This window comes from Metopolophium dirhodum, chromosome 1 (genome assembly GCF_019925205.1).
Source record: "Metopolophium dirhodum isolate CAU chromosome 1, ASM1992520v1, whole genome shotgun sequence".
Taxonomy (NCBI): Eukaryota; Metazoa; Arthropoda; class Insecta; order Hemiptera; family Aphididae; genus Metopolophium; species Metopolophium dirhodum.
In genome coordinates, this window is record NC_083560.1 from 86,638,721 (window position 1) to 86,644,970 (window position 6,250).

Consider the following 6,250-nt stretch of genomic DNA (forward strand, 5'->3'; position numbering starts at 1 on the left):
CTCAATGTTAAGAGAATGTCAACGCACTATTTTGTTTTCTCTCTCTCGCCCACGCGCAGCATAGACAAAATACATTAACGCAGAATTATTCTTACGATGTTATATTTTATTTTATTAATAAAAAAATAATGATTTTATTTATATAATTTTTGTTTAAGTTACAAAAAATATGCTGTTGTGGAATTTGAAGATGGTATCCAATCAGTTCCAATGAATTGGTTAGCTAAACACGATAAACTGTGTTATTATCCAACACACGTAAAATCAATGTCTAATATAAATCAAATGGTGAAAAACCTAATACCAGTAGATACAAACTGGTCATTATGTAAATTCATAAATATTCTTGGTTCTAGTAGTAAGTATGAAAGACTAAAATTAAACAGTATATTTATTAGATAGGTACATTTGTTTTATTTGAAAAGTTGTTATTTTATTTCTTGTGAAAAACACAAGCAGTGCAATTGATTGAACACAGTATAGTGTTTCAAGAAGAACTTAGTTCCTAAATATTTTTATAAATTTAAACATATTTTATGTTCTAATACGTAAATATTTTTTTTTAGATGATTTTAACAGAATTAAAGAGAAAGAGATTGATGTCATTAAATATAATCTATCCAAAGTTGATACTGAAAAAGAAAGTATTATTAAAAGTCAACGTAAAAATAGAGCAAAAAAAAAGTTATTTTTAGAAGATGTGGATAATGTTCAACATTTAAAAAGATCAAGTAATATAATTATTTACAATTGGTTTTATAATAAATTGTGTTTTGTACTTCCATATTTGTAAACATTTTAAAGATAATATGTGTATTCTATTGGTTTTAGGTAAAAACATTGAAACAACTAAGGCAACTAAATGAAATGCTGAAAAGTTACCTATCCTCCCGAAGCCACCAAAATCTTTTACACAACCTCATACAAAAAAAAGTAAGACGGTGTAATTTTCTAAGTTATTTATATAAAATTAAATTTTATCTATCACGTCCCAAGATTATAGGAACATCCTTATTATTTTATTTCTTATAATTTATTTAATGAATTTGATTATTTAGTTTGTTATATACTATTTAAAAACACTATGATAAAATTGTTCTGGTTGTCTGGATGTGCAACGTGTACTATATCTGATGAAAGTCATCAGTTATGACGTGTATGAGTGTCAATAATTTGTATGAATTGCTTACTAAAGTAATTTTAGTTCATTTTTATGAAACACCTATATGGATCATAAACATTATTTTTATTTTTTTTTTTAATAGGAAATCATACCTGTGCAAATCTCCTATCATCTTCTATGGAACCCATTAAAAGTAAGCATAAGTAAAAAAAAACTAATGTTAATATTTATATAATAAGTTATGATTAAAACTATTTATTTATATTAAATTGTTTTTATAGATATTTTTATTGCATTAATATTTCAACTATAGTTGAATAATATATATATTTTTCACTGAGTTATTTTGTTATAATTTTCAGGTTTAAATGAAAAAACTCTAATGTGGTACAATAATAAAAATTCCGATTCAGTTGTAGCCTCTACTTCTATGAATAATGCAGAACAATTTGAATCATCTAATCTATTATTTAGCAGGTCCAATCAAAAGTAATTAGGAAAGCTTAATTTAATAAAACTTTAACTATTAAACTACTTTTTTACATTTGTACCAGAAACAGATAATCAAATAACTAGTCCTACACAATCAACAAACTCAATTGATTTTTTCCGTAAAGATTTAGATGGTAAAACTACTAAAAAAAGTAATTATTAATAATACTATCTTTATTTCAATCTTTATAATATATCTCAGAATTTATTTAATTTTATTCAAATTTTGTTAAGGAAAAAACATTGTGTCATTTGATGTTAGTCCGTCTATATCAACAAACTCTGTTGATTTATTCCCAGACGAAGGCGATGGAACTATAAAAAAGAGTAAGTATAAGTAAACTACTGTAAAAAATATATTAATTCTAAATATTCTTTACTAAAATTATATTCAGAAATTACCAAGCAAGCAGATGTTCCTGCTCATCAAAGTCTAATAACAAGTTCAGTTGAAGTAGAATATAGTGAAACTCCAAATAAGGGTAATTATATTTTCATATAGGCGTATTTATAATTGTTATAGTAAATAAGAAATAGTAATTATTCATTTACTTTACAGTCATTTACTTTACATTCATTTTATATTAGTACCATAATATTACAGGCAAACAGGATCAGCAGTTTTAGAGGGTTAGATGACAGTACATTTATCAAGTCATCTTTAGATAATATATTCAGCGATAAAATAGGAGTATTAATTTCCTTCACTGGTAGAAAACCATCAAACACGGTTGAAAAAAAGTATGCAATGAAGAGTTCTCTGCTGTATAAACTTATTTGTGGTAATTTAAAAACCCTCTATTGTTTGAATTTATCACTAAAAATTAACAAATTATATAATATTTTTAAATTTTAGATGTTGGTCGTAGTCGTTACAAAAACTTTTCCGATGAAAAAGCTGAGAAAGTCACTAGTAGCTGGTTACGTCATTCAGTAGACCGTCTTAAACGTACAGCGGCACTATTATTACCACAAACATAATAACAAAGTGGTATTCTTACTTTATTTATATATATTTTATTAATTTTGAAATTGTACTTTATTTATATATATTTTATTAATTTTAAACTTGTATTAGGTAGTTTTTTTGTAATTTGCATAAGAATTTGTTTAATATTATTATTAAGTTTAACTAAAATTTGTTTAATATTTGTAATGTATCAATATTAATATATTATTATTATTTTAATTATTTTACTACTTACAATACTGTTAAACAAATGGAAAAATTAAATAATTTTATAAAAGTATTTTGTTTTTAATGTTTGTATATTATAATTATACTATTATATTTTAATAATACTTTAATTATATTATTATATTATATAATGGATCAATATTGACTATAAATAAAGAGTACTCTTTATAACTTAATAAAATATATTATATTTGCATTTTAACTAGGACTATATAAGGACTCCCTATTAACTCATTTTCTGGAGTCTTAATTTAAAGGAGCGGAAAATTCAGATTTGGTAGGGAGAGTGAGGATTCCCGAAGGGAATTTCGTAGGCACTCCCTGGGATTCCTCGTGTTACTAGGAAAGGACTCCCTATTAATTCCTTTTCTGGAGTCCCAGCAAATAATTTGAAGGAGCTCCTAAGGAACGGAAATTCGGATTTGGTAGGGAGAGTCTAGGGATTCCCGAAGGGAATTCCGTAGGCACTTCTGGGGATTCCTCGTGTTACTAGGGGGAACAGGAATAAAACTTGTGGTTGACATATTTGCGTCATCTTTCTCTGCTATATCCAATAGAATTCTTTGTATCTGGCGTTGTTTTTTTTATGTGTATGATCAGTTTGAAGTCAAAGTGAACAGATGTGCAAAGTCATTGTACTAATGCCACCAAATGCATTATAACTCCATTTACGCTTAAATTATGTGTGTGGACCTGAAGGTTCCTACGTTCACCAATACCTCATAGATTTTAAATTTAAAAAGTCGTTGTTATAGCTGTATTATTGTTCTCTTTTTACTTCTCCTTCTGGTGCTCTCGAAAAATCATCATTCTGTGTTGATGTTTTTTCGGTTTTGTCTGCAGCCATTTTATTTTACCATTTCCACAAGTTTGTTAGATTTTTGGTGAACTTCGACTAGTCGGGAGGGTCAATTAGTGCTATTCGACGTTGTGAGTCCGCCAGATCACATCTATTGTTTTTTTTGAATATTGTAATGTACTAAGTTTGATAATTACGGGTCCGGGCGCCACATGGCACCATAACCGTGGTTGCGACAGACGGGTCAGTATATTTATTTAAATAAGTTTTGTCATTTTATATTGTATTAAACATTTAAACCTTTGAGGTAACTGTTGTTAGTTTGTCAATATTATTTGCTTAGGTCTGTAAGGCAACTGTTGTTAAATTATTATTTATTGATATGATTTAAAAGCCACTGAGGCAACCAAATTTTATAATTGTATGATGTTTATAACTTGTGTGATTTTTTTTTAATACGATTAATTATACAGTCCACTATTAATTAAATAATTACCTGTGTTTATCTTGCATTGGAGTTACCCTAAATATATTAAGATTATATATTAGGCAACGCCCCACCAATAGTTTTCATTTAAAACGTAAATTAGCTGATATAATGTTAATTTTTGATACTAAAGTACTTATAAAAAAATGTTTAGTATTTTATACGAGAAATGTGCTGAACGTAATTTTTTTCCTGATCCAAAAGTGTTACATATTGACTTTGAGCAAGCGACTATCCAGACTGCTTGTGAAATAATTGGATTTGAATTAGAAATAAGAGGATGTTTTTATCACCTGATCAAAACACGTACCGAAAAATACAAAATCTAGGGTTACAAAAGTTGTATACAAATAATGACAGTTTTAGTCATTTTTGTGGGATGTTAGATGGACTAGCTTTTTTACCATTACACAAAAGGTATGAAGGTATGAACTATTTAAAAACTGTTGTTCCACCAGAAGCTGATGAGATTATTTTAATTGTACATACGTCATGGGTACGTACAAACAAGTTTGTTTGGGAGAATGTATAAAACTACGTCGAATTAAAGCGATGTATCCACCAGAGATATGGAACGTACACGAATCGACATTAAATGGGGAACATCGTATAAACAACATATGTGAGAGCTAGAATAATAGATTCAAACATGTGGTGGGGCATAACCATCCTACGATATGGAAGCTAATTGACAAAATGCGACAGGAAATAAGTGTCGATATCGCAAAAATAGAATTAAATGATATGGGTCTAACATCTAAAAGGAAAGAAAATACTTTGGAACACCGTCTTCAAATATTATGCCAAAGATCTGCAGATAACGAACCAGTCGATCTGATATTACAAAATATATTACATAGTTTACGAAAAAGGAATAGGGAGTAGAATTGGTAAATTACATGTGACAATTAACTTATATGTTCCTAGTTATAATAATGATAAATAGTAAAATATTTTATTGTTAATTTTTACAAGCAATGTAATTACATTTATGTAATATATTCTACATTTATACGTCAATTTTTTAATATAATAATTTAATATTTAGGTAATTTTGAAATAATGATAATAATGAATGTATAATTAATAATTATGTGTTGTACCTAAATACCTAATAAATAATATTATTTTTTAATTATTTTTTTTACGGACTTTTTTACCGTTTACCCCACATATCCACCTTTTGTATCATATTTGTTGCACAAGACTTCTTTTTTTATGCATTTTTATTTTTGTAGCACTGCACATTTTTTGTTTCAAAACTAAAACACACATATATATATATATACCATACCGCATTTGTATCTTAGGCAATAGAATAACGACGGCTTGTTTACATCATATATTTAATAACATAAAATATTAATTATATTTATAATTTCATATAATTTTTTTTTAACAATTTAGTAATGGACCTTAAAATTAATTCCTCAGATTCAATGATTTCTTTGGGACATTATTCAGTTTCAAACATAAAATTTAAAGAAAAGGCAAAACAATTAATTCTCAATTTACCAGAAAAACTAGAAGAAAAAACCGAAAATTATAAAGAAATCAAAATAAATGAAGATATTTTTAAATTTGAGGTACTAAAAAAACTAAGTGACATTAACAAAACTGTAACTATTGATGATGTAATACATTTAACAAATGTAAAATCAAAAAATGAAAAAATAGCCTTTAAAAAAATGTTGAATGCTAAAGAAAAAATAACACCTCTTGATATAATTGAATTGGTGAATCATCAATATTTATATAACAATTTAAATACACATTATATAAGGTATGATTTAGATATAGAAGAAGTTGAATATATAAAACTATCGACTTTGTATATTGATAAACAGTGGTCAGTTATTAACAATAGTATTAGACGAGATAATAATGACTACATCTGCAAAGTCCGTCAATTTAGACAAGTAAAAAAATCGTATTTACAATTTATTGACTACATAGAAAATCGACTAAAAAATATTAAAGATGAAGTGAATATCGAAATAGCTAATACAAAAATTCCAAAAAATGAATTGGAAGAGTGTACGCATGTGTATGAAGGTGTAGAGAATGAAGTACTAAGACTATTAAAACGTATAATGATACCAGAAGGTTGTTATATGATTTTAACATGGTTGAGTCCACCAGAATGGAAAA

At 26.8% G+C, this 6,250-nt stretch overlaps 1 pseudogene; it reads left to right on the forward strand.

Annotated features, from left to right (window-relative positions):
- The first annotated feature begins 809 nt into the window (after positions 1 to 809).
- LOC132943220 (uncharacterized) lies at positions 810 to 2,596 on the forward strand (annotated as a pseudogene).
- Positions 2,597 to 6,250: the final 3,654 nt, after the last annotated feature.